At 35.7% G+C, this 23,044-nt stretch overlaps 1 protein-coding gene across 1 annotated transcript in view; it reads right to left on the reverse strand.

The window, feature by feature from the left end:
* The window catches only part of NAALADL2 (N-acetylated alpha-linked acidic dipeptidase like 2), a gene marked incomplete at its 3' end in the record, with an annotated part of 1,068,176 nt that overhangs the window by 825,248 nt on the left and 219,884 nt on the right, over positions 1–23,044 (reverse strand). The window lies entirely within an intron of this gene.

Consider the following 23,044-nt stretch of genomic DNA (forward strand, 5'->3'; position numbering starts at 1 on the left):
AAGCCCATGCACAGCAACGAGGACCCAACATAGTCAAAAATAAATTTAAAAAAATTATTAGCATTTATTCTAAAAAATACTAGTCACATCTATTTCATCTTTTTCTTTACTGCATCTTTGAGAAATATAATTTTTGGTAAAATGCATTCATTAATTTAACAAATGGTTATTGAGCATCTACTATGTGCTGCCAGGTACACTTCTAGACACAGGAGATAGAGCAATGAAAGGAACAGCAAAAATCCTTGCCCTCATGGAATCTACTTCTCGTGTGGTATGAAAAACAAAAATTTAAATATATATTATATGCAGTATAACATATATAATATGTAATATAAATATACATAGGATATGAAATTGTGCATAGATGGAAGAAAATCCTGAATAGAGATAGAAACTGGGACTTAACTGGGGGCAAGGGGAGGGCTTACAGTTTTAAATAGTTGGTCAAAGAAGTCTTAACTGAGCTTCTTTTTATAATGATCATTCCATTCCAATCACTGTCTTACATGAAGAAGATGTCTACTAATAATGAATATTCAGTGGCATGTAACCACTGGTTTCCATTAAATTATCCTCTTGGGTAGCAGTGAATATAAACTCTGAAATTTAGCCGTAGGTCAAGCTGGCCATCTAGGATTTATTTGAAATAAAACTGCAGCACTGACTTCAAATATATCCTTCACAATGCTTCAGAAAAAAATAAAAATATAATTCATGCCACTAACAAGGTTAAAAAAAATAGCACTCAAACATTTTCACTTCAGTTCAGACAAGTAACTGTATTAGGACAAAGAACCTAGGAAGAAGCCTCCACTCTGATGCTCCAGGTAACTGTGGTAACCCCTCTTTAGAGCTATTGAATTACACTGTGTGACTACCTTTAACATGACTTAGAATGATGATTTACAAAAGAAATATAGAGCTGCTCTGTTTTCCCATGACTGATCTCAAAGTTGTAGGATCATCTCTCTTGCAGTCACTTCTATGCTACAGGACCAAATAAACCTTTTTCCAGGCAACATTAACAACATAATAAATGTTGGTTCCGTTTAACACTTTCAAATATAAAACAAACAAAACTGATTTTAGCTTTAGAAAAAAAAGCCATTACTGACCCAATAGTGTCTCATTAATAACTGAGGACTGAAGGCAATTGTGCTATTCAATTTGCAAGTTTGGCCTCAAAAATCTTTAATGGTATTAAAAAAATCACTGTGTGCCAAGGAGGTTGTAAAGAGGCCAGCAGTCTCAAAACACTGCTGATAGGAGTATGAATGAGACCAACACTTTTGGAAACACAATTTAAGAAAATATGTCAAAGGTCTTAAAATGTCTACAGCTGTAATCTACTTCGTACAATCTAGCCTGAGGAATTAAAAGAAAATGGAATAAAATTCCATTACAAATAAAATACAATTATTTGTAAAGAAGTAGAATGGCTCTTTTCTTTTTAAACCTCTACTACCTTTTCAATTTTCAGTAACTAACCTATACTACAGTTATTATCAGCAGCAAGAAAGGCAATTGGAAACCTTTTAAAGACACATGTCACAATAAGCATTCTAGTAGTGGTATTTGTTTAAGATGGAGAGGTCATCCTCCTTTTTAAATTGGAGAGCTAACTCAGTCAATAATATAAAATCCAAAGAAGGGATATAATTCTTACCAGAGGGCTTTAGCATGACCATTTTGTTTTAGACATGCCCAGATAATTTGACATGAATGCAAATGTTGATATCCAATTATTTGTTGTCTTGTCTAATAAAACTATAAAAATGACAACAGCTAGCATTTATGAAGAATTTACACACCATGCCTCTAGTCTCATTAAAACCATTTTGAAGTTTACTCTTTAATGATCCTCACGTTCAGATAAGGAAACCAAGGCTCTGAAAGGTTGGTCACTTGCCTATGATCACAGATCATAGTGGCAGGATGAGGATGCAAATTCAAGACACAAGATTTCCTACTTCCTAATCCAATGCTATACTGTCATCCTTGGTGTAAAGGCTCTCAAGCTCTTCCAGCATTCTTGAATGATAGTTGAAGTAAAATTTCCATGGCAAACTCTACAGCCTATTGTGATGTTGTGGCTTTTACACGGTGACCATATTTTCTGAATCACAAGACTTGCCTACATCGTCTAACAAGTTCAAGTATTCTTACAGAGACAAAATATAGAATACATGAAGTAGAAATAGTCCTGAGAAGACATACAACTGCTTCACCATATAGTTGAAAATATAGCACTTGTTATTAAAAAAAAAAAAAATCTGAAAGTTATTCCTGAAACACTGAGGATAAGACTCAATAAATTACCTGGGACCTGAATAAGTATTTCACCTCTTTTTATATTTTGCATTACTCAAATTTTCCTTTTTCTTTATCATCATTTTGGTGCTGTTTCCCTCATGTTTGTCTCAGCTTTTCCACAAATCTCATTTCCTTCAAATATATGCCCTAACTAGTGTTGCTATCAGGCACTGGTGGCTGTGTACATTTGGCCTGATAACATTCTGTAGTCAACTGATACAACCAATTAATTAATGTATGTACATATACACACACCAAACATGACAACCTTATCGTGCATGAGATATAGTTTAAATAATATAATCATTTTATGCAGGAGCATTATAAATGTGTTAATCTCCCCAGGAGATACATAAGTATAATATATGTAATTAATTCCAAATATGTAATATATATGTATATGTAAACAAATAGATTTTTATATGAAAAACTATGCACACAAATGACAGACACCAAAAAGAAAAATATGACTTCCTTATTAATTGATAACTGGACAGACAATGGAGACAATACAGCAAAGTAGCCTTTGAAAAGCAAATTATAAGATTATGCCTCCAAAAATAAATGTAAAGGTATTCAAGATATAATAGCATGCACTTAAAAGACCTTAACCCAATTCACACAACTAAAATAGACTTGAAAAAATCATTAAAACAAGTCAGACTTACTCTGTGGCATTAGTCTGTGGTAATAATTGGGAACTTTAGGAGGCACTTGCACTTATTTAGAACATGAAAGCTTGTATGTTTGTGTATTTGTCCATGTAGTGCACTAAATGGCACCACAGTGGCCCAAGAGGATTCTCCTTCCTAGCACTATTGTGACAACAGGATAAGCCAGCTAAGTCTTCAGCACAGGCACCTTTCAGATCTCAGACACATTTTGACCCACTGATAGAGGATCTTCTTGGATGCTCTTTGTTTCTTGACACTGACATTGTATATCTTTTTTTTTAAATTAAAGTATAGTTGATTTACAATGTTGTATTAGCTCCTGGTGTACAGCAAAGTGATTCAGTTATACATATATATACATATTATTTCCAGATTCTTTTCCATTATAGGTTATGAGAAAATATTGAATATAGTTCCCTGTGTTATACAGTAGGTCCTTGTTTATCTATTTTATACATAGTAGTGTGTGTCTGTTAATTCCAAATTCCTAATTTATACCTCTTCCCACATCCCCCTTTGTTAACCATAAGTTTTTCTATGTTTGTGAGTATGTTTCTGTTTCATAAATTTATTTGCATCATATTTTAGATTCCACATATAAGTGATATCATATGGTATTTTTCTTTCTCTGTCTGACTTACTTCACTTAGTATGCTAACCTCTATGTCCATGAACGTTCCTGCACATGACATTATTTCATTCTTTTTTGTGGCTGAGTAATATTCCATTGTATGTGTTTGTATATACATACATACATACATACATATATATATATATATATATATATATATATATATATATATACACACACACACACCCCACATCTTCTTTATCCATTCATCTGTCAATGGACATTTAGGTTGCTTCCATGTCTTGGCTACTGTAAATAGTGCTCCTATGAACACTGGGGTGAATGTATCTTTTTGAATTAGAGTTTTCTCTGGATATATGCCCAGGAGTGGGATTGCTGGATCATGCAGCAACTCTATTTTTAGCTTTTTAAGGAACCTCCATACTGTTCTCCATAGTGGCTGCACCAACTTACATTCCCTCCAACAGTGTAGAAGGGTTCCCTTTTCTCCACACCCTCTCCAACATTTATTATTTGTAGACATTTTAATGATAGCTATTCTGACCAGTGTGAGGTGATACCTCATTGTAGTTTTGATTTGGATTTCTCTATTAATTAGCAATGTTGAGAATCTTTTCATGTGCCTGTTCGCCATCTGTATGTCTTCTTTGGAGAAATGTCTATTCAGGTCTTCTGTACATTTTTTGATTAGGCTATTTTTTTATTATTGAGTTGTATGAGCTGATTGTATATTTTGGAAATAAATCCCTTGTTGGTTGCATCATTTGCAAGTATTTTCTCCGAGTCTATAGGCTGTATTTTCATTTTGTTTATGGTTTCCCTTGCTGTGCAAAAGCTTATAAGTTTGATTAGGTTCCATCTGTTCATTTTTGCTTGTATTTCTATTGCCTTGGAAGAGTGACCTAAGAAAACACTGGTACGAATTATGTCAGAGAATGTTTTGCCTATGTTCCCTTCTAGGAGTTTTATGGTGCCATGTCTTATATTTAAGTCTTTAAGCTATTTTGAGTTTATTTTTCTGTACAGTGTGAAGGTGTGTTCTAACTTCATGGATTTGCGTGTGGTTGTCCAGCTTTCCCAACACTACTTGCTGAATATATCTTCTTAAACAAGAGCAATGGTTCAATGAAACTCACAAAGTCCTAACAGGGTTAGTAGAGCAAGAACTGTTCAATCATACACATAACATATACATATACTAATGGTATAATATATATATTTTCATTTTTCATATGAGTATAAGTGCTATTTAGATTAACAAATACATATTTACTTTACACTGATATTAAATTCATAGTAGCATTTCATCAAGCACTTTTTGAACCAAAACAAGTTAAAAGGCCAACTATCATAATATGGATCTATTAACAAAATAATTTATACTAAAAAGTGTCTTCAAATTTGAAATGTTTGAGATTCACTGTATAATAGCATAATTTTATTTGAGGGAGGTGAGAACTCACTTTAAACACCTGAGACAAAATGAATATACTATACTTTAATAGTTATGATAGGATTATCAATTTTAAAAAGCCAGCCACTTTACTTCATCAATGGACTAGAACAACACTAGAAGATTAGGAAGGCTTATCAGTTCAAGACACTTTAGGACATGTCCAGTGGTTATAATATTAATTTTTAATGATTTCTAAACCATCTGGGAGACCCTCATTATGTGTAATAAAAGCTAACCTAATAATGTTTTAAAATTCCCCATTTCACCTAGTCATCACAGAGGTCTAGTAATTTTATGTTCAAGTCCTAATGAAAATTTATACATTTGGGTAGAGTTATACAAAATGTTTAAGATAACATTTTTAAAACTTATAGATTATAGACCTTTCTTAATAAAGTTTTTTGATGGCTCTTCTCCCCTCCAAATAATTAAAACTTATGTGGCATACAGCAAATTTAGCCAACAAAAATTTGCCAGCAATTTTCTTAGTGGTTGATCTATTTTAGAGGGGCCCATGTTTCCAGTGAAGTTTTGCCTTGAAGGTAAAAAGTACATGCTTTTCTAAAGGCATTCTGATAGCAAATTTGCTGTATCCACTAGGTGGATTTTCACTGTGCTAAAATAGAAGTAGGCCTATGTTCACAAACCAAGGAATCATAACTTTATCTCCAGTATTATTTTATTCATAAATTTTCATACTTTCAGTTCAAGTACTAGAGTTACATCTCTCTGATGCTAAAATTTTCACTTCATTACCAAATAGACATGATAACAAGAACTGGATTAAACTGAGTGTGCCCTCAGTTACAGAGAACACCTGGGACTTCTCCTTCCAAGTTTGGCAGAGGTAACACTGGTAGGAAGAATCTCCTAGTCCCTCTAAACCTTCACAAACATCTTTATTGTAAGGTATCCTATCACTACCTTCAGTGTTTTGTTTATACTTCCCTTGTGTCCCTTGTGTTTTGAATACTACTCATTTAATAGTAAGTTCTAAAGTTTTTCTTTTTTTTAATGGTACCACTCTTTTAGTTTTAAAACTTCTTACATATTTCAAATAGCATCCATCCAAAACTTTTTTAAATCATTCATTGTTTCAAGGAGTTAGAAGTGCAAGTAAGCATTTTTAAGAGGTAAGAAAAATGTCAGCACATTTCTATAAGATCTGTCAGCACATTTCTATCAGGACCTTTCTTTCTACACCCAAAACAGTAGTCAACAACCTATTTTTAGCAAACTAAGGATTAAGTGTGAAATGTTGCTTATGTTATTAGAATTTAAAAATCAAAGGGAAATGGAGAGGGGATGGTGGTATAGGAGGATCCCAAAACACACACACACCAAGAAGCTTTATAATTAAAATGGGAAAAATTAAGGATAAAGAGAAAATCCTAAAAACAGCAAAAGAAAATTTGTTATGTACAAAGGCAAATCCCATAAAGTTATCAGAATTTTTTCAGCTGAAACTTTAGAGGCCAAATGTCATGAAATATTCAGAGTGCTGAAAAAAAAAACTTCCAACCAAGACACTACCTAGTAAGGTTTTCATTCAGAATTGAAGGAGAGCTCAAGAGTTTCCTAGAAAAGCAAAAACTAAAAGAGTTCATCATGACTAAACCAGCTCTACAAGAAATATTAAAGAGACTTCAATAAGCTGAAAAGATATGGCACTAATTAATACTAGGACAACATACGAAAGAAAAAAAAACTCACTGGCAAAGGTAAATATATAATAAAGGTAGGAAATTAATTACTTAAAACAAGCATGAAGGTTAAAAGACAAAATTAATGAAAATAACTAAAACTACAATAAGTAGTTAAGGGATGCATAAAATTAAAAGATGTAAAATGTGTCATCAAAAGTGAAAACATGATGGGTGATTAAAAAGAAATTTGAACACATTCCAAAGCTTTAAGTTGCCACAAACTTAAAACAGCCTGCTATTTACATAGGATGTCATATGTGAACATAAGTAACCACAAGGAAAAATGTATGGTAAATACACAAAAGAAAATGAGATAGAAATTTAAACACTAAAGAACACCACGAAAGTGCATTGGAAGAGAGAAAGAGAAGAAGAAAGGGACAAAGGAACTACAAAAACAGCCAGAAAACAACTACAAAATGGTAATAAGTACATATCTATCAATAATTAAATGTAAATGGACTGGTCACCAATCAAAAAACAGTGTCTAAATAGATTAAAAGCAAGACCCATCTATATGCTGCCTACAAGAGACGCACTTCAGAAGGAAGAATACACACAAGGTGAAGGGACAGAAAAATACATTCCATGCAAATGGAAACGAAAGAAAGCTGGAGTAGCTACTCATATCAGTCAAAACAGACGTTAAAACAATAATTATAATAAAAGACAAAGAAGCGCATTAAATAATGATTAAGGAGTCAATCCAACAAGAAGATATAACATTTATACGTATATATATATATATATATATATATATATATATATATATATATATATGTATCCAACACAGAAGAACCACAACATGTAAAACAAATATTACCAGATTTAAAGGAAGAAACTGAAAGAAATACAATAATAGCAGGGGACTTTAACACCCAACTTACATCAATTAATAGATCATCCACATGGAGCCTCAATAAAGAAACACAGGACTCTAATGCCACATTAGATCAGATGAATTAATAGATATATACAGAACTTTCCATTGAAAGTAGCAGAAAACACATTCTTAAGTGCATATGGAACATTCCTCAGGAGGAATTACTATACAAAACAAGTTTCAAATTCAAGGAAAATGAAATCATGTCAAGCATCTTCTCCAACCAAAATGATATGAAGCTAGAAATCAATCACAAGAAAAAAAAAGGGGAAAGCCACAGAGATGTGAAGATTAAACAACATGCTACTGAATAACCAATGGGTCATCAAAGAAATCAAAGGAGAAATAAAAAAAAGTACCTAGAGGGCTTCCCTGGTGGCGCAGTGGTTGAGAGTCTGCCTGCCGATGCAGGGGACATGAGTTCGTGCCCCGGTCCAGGAAGATGCCACATGCCACGGAGCAGCTAGGCCTGTGAGCCATGGCTACTGAGCCTGCACGTCTGGAGCCTGTGCTCCACAACGGAAGAGGCCACAACAGTGAGAGGCCCATGTACCGCAGGAAAAAAAAACAAAAAAAACCCTAGAGACAAACAAAAACAAATACAACATACCAAAATTTATGAGATGCAGCAAAAGTAGTTCTAAGGGGAAACTTCATGACAGTATAGGCCTATGTAAAGAAACAAGAAAATTTTCAATCTAAATTTATATCTAAAGGAACTAGAAAAAGAACAAATGAAGCCCAAAATTAGTATAAGGAAGGAAAAGACAAAAATTGGAGTGGAAATAAAGACTTAAAAATAGAAAAGGTCAATAAAACCAAGAGCTGGTTCACTAAAAAGAAAAAGATCAACAAATCTTTATCTAGACTACTCAAATAAAAAGGAGCGAGGACTCAAAATCAGATGAAAGAGAGGTTACAAATGACACCACAGAAATACAAAGGATCATAAGAGACTACTATGAACAATATAAGTCAACAAGTTGCACAACCTAGAAGAAATGGATAAATCCTAGAAGCATACAATCTTTCAAGACGGTATCATGAAGAAATAGAAAATCTAAGTAGACAGAATACTAGTAAAAGAATTGAAAAGGTAATTAAAAAATCTACCCCATCCAAAAAAAAAAAAAAAAAAACCCATAAGCTCAGCACCAGAAGCCTTCACTGGAAAATTCTAATAAACATTCAAAGACGTAATACCTGTCCTTCTCAAATTCTTGCAAAACACTTAAGAGGAGGGAAACTTTCCAAGCATATTTTATAAAGCTGGCAGTACTCTAATATGAAAACCAGACAAGAACACCATACACAAAAAGAAAATTATAAATAAATATCTTTGATAAACATAGGATGTAAAAAAGCAAAAGTCCTCAACAAAATATCAGCAAACTGAATCCAACAATACATTAAGAGGATCATACACCATGATCAAGTGGGATTTGTTCCAAGTATGCAAGAATAGTTCAACATCTTGTTTCAGCCATTCCAGGATGGCTACATTTCAGAATTTCCACTTGTTCTCTGCAATGCAGTGAATATAGCAGCTCCAGGGACTAACTGAGGTTGAATGTCAAAGTACATTCTGTTACACTGTTCACTGCTCTATATGCCTTCCTGACTTTCTTGATTCATCTCTGTTTCTCTGCTGTTCTCTGATATATGGAAACTTATATAACCAAGTTTAGATTCATCTTTCCAGTCACTCTGCATTATGGATAAAGGGGTAATTTTTCTCTGTTTCAGGGAATATGTTTTATAACAGTGTTATTTCCTGAATGTGCTTTTGAAGAACGTAGCCACTTCTGCACTGTCTTTTTTGTCTCTATGACCTTTGACAAGGATTGCAGCCAGCTGCATTGAAAGAGCTTACCATATGTTAAAAACTGTCTTCCGCTCTTACATTCCTTGTTTCAAACATGAACGTGTGTCTAAAATGACTTGAATTATACAGCCTTTGTTCTTATCACTGGTAACAGGGATAGGTCTGGTAGGGAGTCATCCATTTAAACTAGGATTACCCAGACCTTATGTGTCATTTTGGAATGTTTTAATGAATATCAGTGAATCTGATCATCAATAGTTAACAAAAGTATATTCCTTTATAAACTCCATATAGATTCGTTCATTTTTTTTTACTCTAAAAGGAGTCTAATAGCAGGCATTAACATTTTTAAAGATTACAAGGCTCAGTGGTATACTAAAATTGATATTTGCATTTTCTGTGATTTATATTAAGACTTCAGCAAGGGAGTCCTAATAACAAAAAATAGCACTAGGTAATTCAAGCAGCACAGTGCCCAGTGGTTAAGTAAAATACCTAAGTTCTCAGTAGTAATGCCCCAGTCAGGATTTAAACTCAGTTCTGACACAAAGTCACTTGATTTTCCAAGTCTCCTAGCTGCCTTATAACAACTCTCCCTTCTTGTTAAATACCGGTTAGACGATCTGTAAGTTTATCCTCACTTCTTACTCCAATATGTACTATAAATATGTATTATCACTGTTGAACAAGAATCTTTAATCAATAAATGATTATCTGAAGTAGTTTTTCATGCTATGTATTATTAAATCATATTCTTAAAGTAACAAAAGTCTTCCTTACACTTAAAGCTGAGCCAATTTAGTTTAAATTTTACACACACAGCTCCACCAGGAAAGGTTTATATGCAGAATTTTCATTGGCCCTCCAGCCTTCTCTGCCCCACTCTGCCCAGAGAAGCTGACCTGTGAGGCCTCCATCAATAAGCTCCCTAGCCCTCCAACTTTTAGTTGGATTCGTCCAATGAAAGGCAACAGTAGGAGATCATGGGCAGAAGGAGAGTAAGACCAGAGTGTTTATCCCTCAGCTTCCTCCCTGCCAGGTCGCAGCAAGCTGGGCCTGTTCCTTGACTGAAAGCCACAGCTCCTCCGGTAATGTCCTCTACACAACTCTCTTTCGAACTACTGATCCATTTTCTCCTTGCCCACTAGGCAAAGGACAATGAAGGTTTCCTTGTTGCTAGCCCTGAGACACTTTCCTTAGACCTGCCTACATCTTTTCCCCATCTGAGTATGCCCAGTTTCCTGATTGATACAATTGAAAATAAACAACATGTTCTAGACTTGGGCCTTAGACAAATGAATGTGACTAACATCATCATTTGATTTCTCAGTATGTTTGTGGACTAGAAACTACATTGTTTAAGCGTATTTTCTTTTTCCTTTTCCCCAGGTTTGACTCTTTCCCTAGGGTAGGTAACAAATACCTACCGTAACCCCAACAATAATGCCATCTTTACAACACAACTCCATAACCTGGCTTGTTGATTCCTGTCTCCAAATAGTCCATCCACCTAAGATTTAGACAACTTCAGGGTGAAGAGACCTGACGTGAATTCCTGGGGTGCTCCTTGTTCCTGGGTATACAGGATTTCTGACCTTCATGCTGCTTTAATGGTTAAAGAATGTTGACTATTAATTGACAGCTGAGCTGCAGAGAAAGCAGCACAGAGTAACTCAGCAGCACCAAGGATTATGAAAACATTTGGATCACTCTGGTAAAAGGGGTTGTTTAAAAATGGTGTCATTATTAAACTTACTGATTTGGATAAATTTGACTGTAGTTGTTTAATATAAAAGATCTTATTCTAGAGTTGTTTGCTTTAAACTGAAAAGGTGGAAGAACAAACTTCAGAAACAAACTGCTTACTTTTACTTTACTATTCTGTTATCTGTCTTCCCTGAACTCTCACCTACTAGCTTGAGTTTCTCAGTACTGTGCATTTCCACTGCTTCAGCATAAGACCTTATCCTGCTCCATTTCACAAAAATATAGGTAGAACAAAATCATTTTATAGAAATATATTTTAAGCCCAAAGTAAAAAAAAAGTTGTTTAGTAAATAAAATGAGTTTCCTAGATTAAAAAAACATTGACAGGTAAATTTTGCCAGTGGATTGGTTAGGATTAGGCCTATGGAATCGAAAAAAAAAAAAAAAAAAACTAACCACATTACAGCTAGAGAAAAATGTTTCAATATCATTCCTTTGCCCTAAATAATAAAAATGCATTTATAGTTCTATAATAGTAGTAATTCCTAGCCACCGCTTTGGGAGAAATAGCTGGGCAAATCAAATGTCATTCACAGTTGGGAAAAAAAACACACACACATAGCCAAACTTCCTGCCCTCCAAACAGGATGGAGAGACACTGATAACAATCATTATTACAAGTTAAGTGGTGTCACAAGCCCAAGTTCAAATTTATCTTCCCAGCATCTAGCTAAGAACTAGCTGAGCCAACAATCTCCAGAAACAAGATTACCATAGAACGAGCAAAACATCAAGGCCTATGACCTTGAGTTTCTTTATCTATCAATAATCCTGTCAGGATGGCAAGAGTACATTTTGTAACCAAAACAAGTTCCTCTGGTTTTGCTTCAAAATGAGGTTGCTATTTCTATTACCTCACCCAATAGTCAGGCTAAAATGAGAAAAGATTCAAAGCACTGGATGTCAATTCTCTCTTCATTCAAAGTTAATGCCATACCATCTCTTTTTACTGTTCTGAGTTACTTTTTTTTTTTAAGTGTTAAACAAAATAAAGATTCCTTTTCTGTTTTTCTTTCTTAAACTTACCAAGAAATGTCTGTGTCTCTCTCACACCTGTGCTTAAGCTCTTCTGTTGCCGTGATGTATGGGCACAAGTTATGGTTAAATCTCATCTGTTCGAATGCAGTTGGAGACTTCTATATTTACGGAAGCGTGTCTATCTCTTTAACGCAAGGCTTTCGTTAGAACTTAAGAGTGGCCAAAACGCAGAAATACATGAGCATTAGCTCACGGGTTAGCTACAACATATCATTTTGTGGCTTAAAAAAAATATTTTTGCACAATTGGCCAGATTAAAATGAATTATTGATTTTATTACATACCTATGGGAAATAAACAGAAGACAAAAGAAATTATCTGAACTTCCTGAGGCTGAAAAAAGGTCTAAAGTTTAGAAGTCTCTTGACTCAAATGTAGGCACTGCTAGCGTCTTTTTCCTCACATTCTCTTTCCTCCTACATGGAAGTGTAAAGTACTAATTCTTTTTGCCACCACTGTAGTCAGCCTTAGAGGAAGAACACAAGGCTGTGTATCTGAGGTGTTTATGAATGAGGACTGTAGACAGGAAAACATATGTAACAGCAATGGACATCTGTAATTGAATATTTCTCTATTTAAAATTCCAGTTTAGATTTATTTTCTCAGTTTATTTTCACTGAATAATAAAACCAACTGATGACAATCCTGCTCACAAAACACCTTCCTTACTGCTTAAATTACTGACTTATGAAAAGACCATTAGCTTTTTCATCGGCACATGAACTAATTCCAATTCATGTAGGTCTGTCCGATTGGTAATATTTCCTGGCATTTTAATGAGTGCTATTGTCCTGCTCTGCTCTTTTCTTAAATGCATTATATTCACAAATTTAAAAGTAAAAGAAGCAAAAATGGATGATGCCTGCATGACTATAAAATTTCTGAAATATGCCTTTTTAAAGAAATCCTTTAAAAATTCACATACAGCTTGTGGTCCACTTTGCATTTTTCTTTTGTTTTGTTTTGAAATTTTGAATTTTATTTATTTTTTATACAGCAGGTTCTTATAAGTTATCTATTTTATAGATATTAGGGTATACATGTTACTCCCAATCTCCCATTTCATCCCACCACCACCACCCACTGCCGCTTTCCCCCCTTGGTGTCCATACATTTGTTCTCTACCTCTGTGTCTCTATTTCTGCCCTGCAAACCGGTTCATCTGTACCATTTTTCTAGGTTCCACATAGATGCGTTAATAAATGATATTTGTTTTTCTCTTTCTGACTTACTTCACTCTGTATGACAGTCTCTAGATCCATCTACGTCTCTACAAATGACCCAGTTTCATTCCTTTCTATGGCTGAGTATTATTCATTGTATATATGTACTACCTCTTCTTTATCCATTCGTCTGTTGATAGGCATTAAGTTTTTCTTCTATGTCCTGGCGATTGTGAATAGTGCTACAGTGAAAACTGGGGTGCATGTGTCTTTTTGAATTATGGTTTTCTCTGGGTATATGCCCAGTCGTGGGATTGCTGGGTCATATGGTAATTCTATTTTTAGTTTCTTAAGGAACCTCCATACTGTTCTCCATAGTGGCTGTATCAATTTACATTCCCACCAACAGTGCAGGAGGGTACCCTTTTCTCCACACCCTCTCCAGCATTTGTTGTTTGTAGATTTTCTGATGATGCCCATTCTAACTGGTGTGAGGTAATACCTCATTGTAGTTTTGATTTGCATTTCATTAATAATTAATGATGTTGAGCAGCTTTTCATATGCTTCTTAGCCATCTGTATGTCTTCTTTGGAGAACTGTCTATTTAGATCTTCTGCTCAATTTTTGATTGGGTTGTTTGTTTTTTTAATATTGAGCTGCATGAGCTGTTTATATATTTTGGAGATTAATCCCTTGTCTGTCAATTCATTTACAAATATTTTCTCCCATTATGAGGGTTTTCTTTTTCTGTTGTTTGTAGTTTCCTTTGCTGTGCAAAAGCTTTGAAGTTTCATTAGGTCCCATTTGTTTATTTTTGCTTTTATTTCCATTACTCTAGGAGGTGGATCAAAAAAGATGTTGCTGTGATTTATGTCAAAGAGGGTTCTTCCTATGTTTTCTTCTAAGAGTTTTACAGTGTCCAGTCTTACATTTAGGTTTCTAATCCACTGTGAGCTTATTTTTGTGTATGGTGTTAGGGAGTGTTCTAATTTCATTCTTTTACATGTAGCTGCCTAGTTTTCCCAGCACCACTTACTGAAGAGACTGTCTTTTCTCCATTGTATATCCTTGCCTCCTTTGCCATAGATTAGTTGACCATAGGCGTGTGGGTTTATCTCTGGGCTTTCTATCCTGTTCCATTAAGCTATATTTTTGTTTTTGTGCCAGTACCATATTGTCTTGATTACTGTAGCTTTGTAGTATAGTCTGAAGGCAGGGAGTCTGATTCCTCCAGCTCTGTTTTTTCCCCTCAAGGCAGCTTTGGCTATTCAGGGTCTTTTTTGTCTCCATACAAATTTAAGATTTTTTATTCTAGTTCTGAAAAAAATACCACTGGTAATTTGATAGGGATTGCATTAAATCTGTAGATTGCTTTGAGTAGTATAGTCATGTTCAAAATATTGATTCTTCCAATCCAAGAACATGGTATATCTCTCAATCTGTATCATCTTTGATTTCTTTCATCAGTGTCTTATACTTTTCGGAGTACAGGGCTTTTACCTCCTTAGGTATGTTTATCCTTACGTGTTTTATTCTTTTTGTTGCAAAGGTGAATGGGATTGTTTCCTTAATTTTTCTTTCTGATCTTTCATTGTTAGTGTATAGGAATGCAAGAGATTTCTGTGCATTGATTTTGTATACTGCAACTTCACCAGATTCATTGATTAGCTCTAGTAGTTTTCTGGTGGCATCTTTAGTATTCTCTATGTATAGTATCATGTCATCTGCAAACAGTGACAGTTTTAATTCTTTTCCAATTTGTATTCCTTCTATTTCTTTTTCTTCTCTGATTGCCATGGCTAGGAATTCCAAAACTATGTTGAATAACAGCAGTGAGAGTTGACATCCTTCTCTTGTTCCTAATCTTAGAGGAAATGTTTTCAGTCCTTCACCATTGAGAATGATGTTTGCTGTGGGACTGTCATATATGGCCTTTATTATGTTGAGGTAGGTTCCCCCTATGCCCACTTTTGGAGAGTTTTTATCATAAATTGGTGTTGAATTTTGTCAACAGCTTTTTCTGCATCTATTGAGATGATCATATGGGTTTTATTCTTCAATTTGTTAATATGGTATATCACATTGATTGATTTGCATATATTGAAGAACCCTTGTATCCCTGGGATAAATCCCACTTGATCATGGTGTATGATCCTTTTAATCTGTTGTTGGATTCTGTTTGATAGTATTGTGTTGAGGATTTTTGCATCTCCATTCATCACTGATATTGGTCTGTAATTTTCTTTTTTTGTAGTATCTTTGTCTGGTTTTGGTATCAGGGTGATGGTGGCCTCATAGAATGAGTTTGGGAGTGTTCCTTCCTCTGCAACCTTTTGGAAGAGTTTGAGAAGGATGGGTGTTAGCTCTTCTCTAAATGTTAGATAGAATTCACTTGTGAAGCCATCTGGTCCTGGACTTTTGTTTGTTGGAAGATTTTTAATCACAGTTTCAATTTCATTACTTGTGATTGGTCTGTTCATATTTTCTATTTCTTCCTGGTTCAGTCTTGGAAGGTTATACCTTGCTAAGAATTTGTCCATTTCCTCCAGGTTGTGCATTTTATTGGCAAAGAGTTGCTTGTAGTAGTCTCATAGGATGCTTTGTATTTCTGCAGTGTCCATTGTAACTACTTCTTTTTCATTTCTAATTTTATTGATTTGAGTCCTCTCCCTCTTTTTCTTGATGAGTCTGGCTAAAAGTTTATCAATTTTGTTTATCTTCTCAAAGAACCAGCTTTTAGTTTTATTGGTCTTTACTATTGTTTCCTTTGTTTTTCTTTCATTTATTTCTGTTCTGATCTTTATGATTTCTTTACTTCTACTAACTTTGGGTTTTGTTTGTTCTTCTTTCTCTAGCTCCTTTAGGTGTAAGGTTCAATTGTTTATTTGAGATGTGTCTTGTTTCTTGGGGCAGGCTTGTATTGCTATAAACTTCCCTCTTAGGGCTGTGTTGCTGCATCCATTAGGTTTTGGATCTCCATGTTTTTGTTGTAATTGTTCTCTAGGTATTTTTTGATTTCCTCTTTGATTTCTTCAGTGATCACTTGGTTATTTAGTAACATACTGTTTAGCCTCCATGTGTTTGTGTCATTTACATTTTTTTCCCCTGTAATTGATTTCTAATCTCATAGCGTTGTGGTCAGAAAAGATGCTTGATATGATTTCAATATTCTTAAATTTACTGTGGCTTGATTTGTGACCCAAGATGTGATCTATCCTGGAGAATGTTCTGTGTGCACTTGAGAAGAAAGTGTAATCTGCTGTTTTTGAGCGGAATGTCCTATAAATATCAATTAAATCTATCGGGTCTATTGTGTCATTTAAACCTTGTGTTTCCTTATTCAATTTCTGTCTGGAGGATCTGTCCACTGGTGAAAGTGAGGTGTTAAAATCCCTCACTATTATTGTGTTACTGTCTATTTCCTCATTTATAGCTGTTAACAGTTGCCTTATGTATTGAGGTGCTCCTCTGTTGGGTGCATATATATTTATAATTGTTATATTTTCTTCTTGGATTGATCCCTTGATCATTATGTAGTGTCCTCCATTGTCTCTTGTAACATTCCATTATTTAAAGTCTGTTTTATCTGATATGAGTATTGCTACTCCAGTTCTTTTAATTTTCATTTGCATCGAATTTTTTTTTCCATCCCCTCCCTTTCAGTTTGTATGTGTCCCTAGGTCTGAAGTGGATCTCTTGTAGACAGCATATATATGGGTCTTCTTCTTGTATCCATTCAGCAAGCCTGTGTCTTTGGGTTGGAGCATTTCATCCATTCATGTTTAAAGTAATTATCGTTATGTATATTCCTATGACCATTTTCTTAATTGTTTTGTGTTTGTTTTTGTAGGTCCTTTTCTTCTCTTGTGTTTCCCACTTAGAGGAGTTCCTTTAGCTTTTGTTGTAGAGCTGGCTGGGTGGTGCTGAAATCTCTCAGCTTTTGCTCATCTGTAAAGCTTTTGATTTCTCCATGGAATCTGAATGAGATCCTTGCCAGGTAGAGTAATCTTGGTTGTAGGTTCTTCCCTTTCATCACTTTAAATTTCTCATGCCACTCCCTTCTGACTCTAGCATTTCTGCTGAGAAATGAGCTGTTAACCTTATGGGAATTCTCTTGTCTGTTATCTGTCATTTTTCCCTTGTTGCTTTCAGTAATTTTTCCTTGTCTTTAATTTTTGTCAATTTGATTACTATCTGTCTCAGCATGTGTCTCCTTGGGTTTATCCTGACTAGGACTCTCTCCACTTCCTGGACTTGGGTTGCTATTTCCTTTCCCATGTTAGGGAAGTTTTTGACTCTAATCTCTTCAAATATTTTCTCAGGTCCTTTCTCTCTTCTCCTTCTGGGAACCTTATAATGCTAATGTTGTTGCATTTAATGTTGTTCCAGAGGTCTCTTAGGCTATCTTCATTTCTTTTCATTCTTTTTTCTTTATTCTGTTCCACAGCAGTGAATTCCACCATTCTGTCTTCCAGGTCACTTATCCATTCTTCTGCCTCAGTTATTCTGCTATTGATTCCTTCTACTGTATTTTTTATTTCAGCTATTGTATTGTTCATCTCTGTTTGTTCTTTAATTCTTCTAGGTGTTTTTTAAATATTTCTTGCATCTCCTCGATCTTTGTCTCCATTCTTTTTCTGAAGTCCTGGATCATCTTCACTATCATTATTCTGAATTCTTTTTCTGGAAGGCTGCCTATCTCCACTTCATTTAGTTGTTTTTCTGGGGTTTTATCTTGTTCCTTCTGGGGTTTTATCTTGTTCCTTCATCATCAAAATCCTCTGCCTTTTTATTTTGTCTGTCTTTCCATGAATGTGTTTTTCCTTCCACAGGCTGCAGAATTGTAGTTCTTCTTGCTTCTGCTCTCTGCCCTCTGGTGGATGAGGCTATCTAAGAAGCTGGTGCAAGCTTTCTGATGGGAGGTACTGGTGGTGGGTAGAGCTGGGTGTTGCTCTGGTGGGCAGAGCTCAGTAAAACTTTAATCCACTTGTCTGCTGATGGGTGGGGCTGGGTTCCCTCCCTGTTGGTTGTTTGGCCTGAGGCGACCCAGGTCTGGAGTTTACCCAGCTTTTTGTGAGGTTAGTGGTGGACTGTGGGAAGGCTCAGGCCAAGGAGTACTTCCCAGAACTTCTGCTGCCAGTGTCCTTGTCCCCATGGTGAGCCACAACCACTCCCCACCTCTGCAGGAGACCCTCCAGCACTAGCAGGTATGTCTGGTTCTGTGTCCTATGGGGTCACTGCTTCTTTCCCTGGGTTCCGATGCACACACTGCTTTGTGTGTCCCCTCCAAGAGTGGAGTCTCTGTTTCCCCCAGTCCTGTCAAAATCCTGCAATCAAGTCCCACTAGCCTTCAAAGTCTGATTCTCTAGGATTTCCTCCTCCTGTTGCTGGATCCCCAACTTGGGAAGCCTGACGTGGGGCTGAGAACCTTCACTCCAGTGGGTGGACTTTTGTGGTATAAGTGTTCTCCAGTTTGTGAGTCACCCACCCAGCTGTTATGGGATTTGATTTTATTGTGATTGTGCCCCTCCTACCATATCTTTGCAGCTTCTCCTTTGTCTTTGGATGTGGGGTATCTTTTTTTGTGAGTTCCAGTGTCTTCCTGTTGATGATTGTTCAGCAGTTAGCTGTGATTCCAGTGCTCTCTCAAGGTGGAGTGAGTGCACATCCTTCTACTCTGCTGTCTTGAACCAATCTTTTTGTCCACGTTGGCTCCTAGATCTTCTACTCTACACCTTGTAGCTAATGTAAGTTAATAGCTAGTATAATACAACTGATAACTATGATGCCCAGATTTTAAAGACATTTTGTGTTATATTTGCATCATTTTCAGTTATATTTCCTATATGAATATTAATATTAAATATTAATTTTTAAAAGAGAGCATTATAAATAAAATTAAGGCAAAATTTGAAGAAATATCCAGAGCAAAAGTATGAATTGAAAGTCTTTAAAACAATGCCATATGTCAGATCTAGCATCTGCCCATTGTTCGGTATTTGACAGATCACTCACAGTTTGTAACTTTTTTTTGGTAAGGGAAGCCTACAAAATAGAGACCATATCACAGCATTCCTGGAACAAGTAGATGAAATTCTATTTGTGCCTTAAAAGTTTTTTTTTCTCCATATATTTTTATAACTTAAATCATTGGAGGAAAGGGGAGTTTAATACATTGATCCCCAACTATCTCTCTTGCCACCAATGAAATTCCATCTCTCTCTTGAAAAAAAGAGCATATGCATGTTTGATTAATGCAGTTGTGGGGGGGGATCTTTTTTTTAGAACAAACTGGAATTAAACACAGCTCAACATCCACTGTTGACATATGTTATCACCAAGAAAACTAATTATATAACAGAATATTTCATTTCCTAAGCAGAATTGGGGAAAGGGGCTTATTAAAAATTATCTGAAGACAAAGTAAGTAAATACGGAATCAGGCATAAGAGCTCTGAAAAGCTTTGTCTTCACACAAAGTATTGTTATTTTATTTAAATGATAATACCAATAAATATTCCCTGGCCCAAGGAAATATCCATTTTAGAGCAAGGCCACTGGTAAGTCCCTCTACGTTCACTAGGAGGATTATGAAGATTATTAGTCAAGATTGGTAGGTGGGGGAAAATGCAAAACTTAGCCCACTGATCTATTCACTAATTTTTCTCTTAGTCAGGGGCAGGGTTGAGTTTAGACAGCCTGAAGAAAAGAGAACAGGTCTTAATGTTAAAGATACTCCTGGAAGGTGATTCTCTAGCTTCAATAGGTAAAATAGTTTAATATTTTAGGTCAATTTAGGAAGCCTTTCCTTAGCCCTCACATGTTGTAATTCCCCATTCTCTCTGAAAACCAGCTTTACTGGCCTTCTTTCAGATGTACCTTCTCCTCCAAAACAGGGCATCTACATGTGTTTTTCTCTTTACAGAAGGCTCTGTTTCCCTCCCTTGCATGTTGCCTCAGTATCCCAAATTTATCATTCCTATCTCGTCAGTTCAAATAGCTTCCTCAGGGAATATATCCCTATTTACCAGATTAGTTCCACACTTCGAATTGAGATCTTATGGAAGCAGGTATGTCTCCTTATCACTGTAATCATATTTTGTCTTCATGGTTATTTGATGAATGAATTAATCAACAAACGAATGAGGGACTTCCCTGGCGGTCCAATGGTTAAGACTTCACCTTCCAATGCAGACGGTGAAGGTTCAATCCCTGGTAGGGGAGCTAAGATCCCACATGCCTCTCAGCCAAAAAACCAAAACAGAAAACACAAGCAGTATTGTAACAAATTCAATAAAGGCTGTAAAAATGGTCCACATTAAAAAAATAAATAAACAGATGAATACTTAACTCATCCAAGAAGTATTAGAGTCAGTTGATGAATACTTATGATGGCTCTGTCCCTAAACTTGGAAAACCCTGAGCTGATATATTTTCATTATGACCATTTTCCTTTTTCTTTTAACTATTGATGGTTAGAAAATGCTTATTCAAGTTAACCAAACCACTCATTTGAGAGGTATTTTTCTTACAGTAGAACTTCATCAATTTGGCATTTGAAAAGGAGACCATTTGTTCTACTTAAATATGTCTGGAATGCTAACACTTTGAACAATCTGTCCTCAGAGAATGTAATTAACTGGATGCATTTAATTATGGCATTATGGCACATATAGTAATCTCAGTATTGGTTTTAGATAGTATTCTACAAACATCATTGACTAGTTCTGACAAGAAGGTTGGCCTGAAGGCAGATCTAGCAGCCTAAGGGTTAGAATGTTCTCAAATGACACAGTAGAGACAGCTGTGAATTCAGTGGGGGATAACTTAGTGTCTCAATTAAGTAGAGAAAGTCTCCTTTAAGGTGAAGTCATTGATGATTTGGGTTTAGCAGCCAACAATCTGGTTCTGGATTCCCTTTCTTGTCTTGAGTATAAAACAGGAATTTTAGTGACCTTGACATCTGAATGCATGGAGTCATGGATTTGTTACACAGCCACCCAAGGCTCTCAGTGCCTGAATACAGCAGACAGCCTAATTAAACAGCAAGAGTTCCTGGAGAGGAATGTTAATGGGTCTACTTAGCAGCCAACAGTCTGTTCCCCAGACGGTGCAGAGGTTATAAATTGTCAATAGGGTAAGAGTAGTGAAGGAAGTCAGGGAAAACACAGACTCCTACATTATTGGAATTTTCTGAGATATTAGCCCCACCATGAAAATATTTGGAGATTCAGTGGCAGGGGCTCGGGTAGAAGAAGGACTAGCATATTCTGTTTACTTTGAGCTGTAGGAGTACATCTTGAGTTGCTTTGGCTTTTCAAGTAGACATCACTCCATTAAATTGAATATTGGGATGGTTATTGCAAGCAATTTTATTAGGTTGATAATGACTGTAAAAGAATGACAAGATCATTAAAGCCTGACCAGCTTTGTAGTTTGTATTTATTATTTTCTGCCTTTTTACTTTTCCTAATGGATGGAACCTGGAACATGAGAGCCCTTGTCTAATTAGGTCATTTTTGAATGAGTAATATCTTAGGAAGAAAAAATCACCCATGACCTTAAAGTCATGTCCTCACTATTCCAAAATAGCCAGTGTCAAAGCAACTTCTATTAACTAAAATTAGGAATGAAAACATCTCTTTTCCTTTTGTCAAGCTTTCTCTTTAATTGTTCAATTTGTCTTTAATTGAGCTTTGGAGCCAACTGGATATATGAAAGCTACAGTTAAGTTTAACTTTCACTGCATTTCAAAAGCAATTCCAAGAACCATCTGTGGTGGACTCTAGGGTGACCCCAATAATTTTTGACTCTTAGTCCATATCTGTGTGAAATATTGTTTCCATTAGTGTGTCTAGTTTCTAAATAATAGAATATAACAAAGAATGTCACCTCGATGATTAGATGATGTTATGTAAGACTGTCTTAGCTGACCAAAGTGAGAGTCTCTTCTAGTGAGCTTGGAGAAGCAAGCTGCTATATTAACTGCCCTTGGAGAGCACCACAGGGCAGAGAACTGCAGGTGAACTCTAGGAGCTGAGGGCCTTATTTCTATAGCTACAAGGAACTGGATTCTTCCAACAACCACCTCTAGAGGACCACAAACTCCAGAAAGAAATACAGCCTGGTTAATCTTGACGGTAGTCTTATGAAACCCAGAGCCATGGACTCTGATAAGCTAAGCCTGAACTCCTGACCCATGGAAGCCGAGATAATAAATTTGTATTGTTTTAAGCCAATAAGTTGTGGTAATTTGCTATGTAGCAATATAAAATGACTATACCATTGAAGGATTATCCATTATTGGCTATGTGATGGTTACTTTTATGTGTTGACTTGATTGAACCTCAGGGTGTTCAGATATTTGATCAAATATTATTCTGGATGTTTCTGTAAGGATGCTTTTGGATAAGATGAACATTTAAGTAGGTAGACGAGGTAAAGTAGATTGCCCTCTCTAAAGTCAGTGGGACTCATCCAATCAGCTGAAGGCCTGAAAAGAACAAAAAAGCCGACCTTCCACCAAGAAAGAGAGAATTCTTCCTGCCTGATAGCCTTTGAAATTGGACATCAGCTTTCTTCTGCCTTTAGACTTGAACTAAAATAGCAACTCTTCTTGGGTC

The sequence above is a fragment of the Hyperoodon ampullatus genome, assembly GCF_949752795.1.
Source record: "Hyperoodon ampullatus genome assembly, chromosome: 5".
Lineage (NCBI taxonomy): Eukaryota > Metazoa > Chordata > Mammalia > Artiodactyla > Ziphiidae > Hyperoodon > Hyperoodon ampullatus.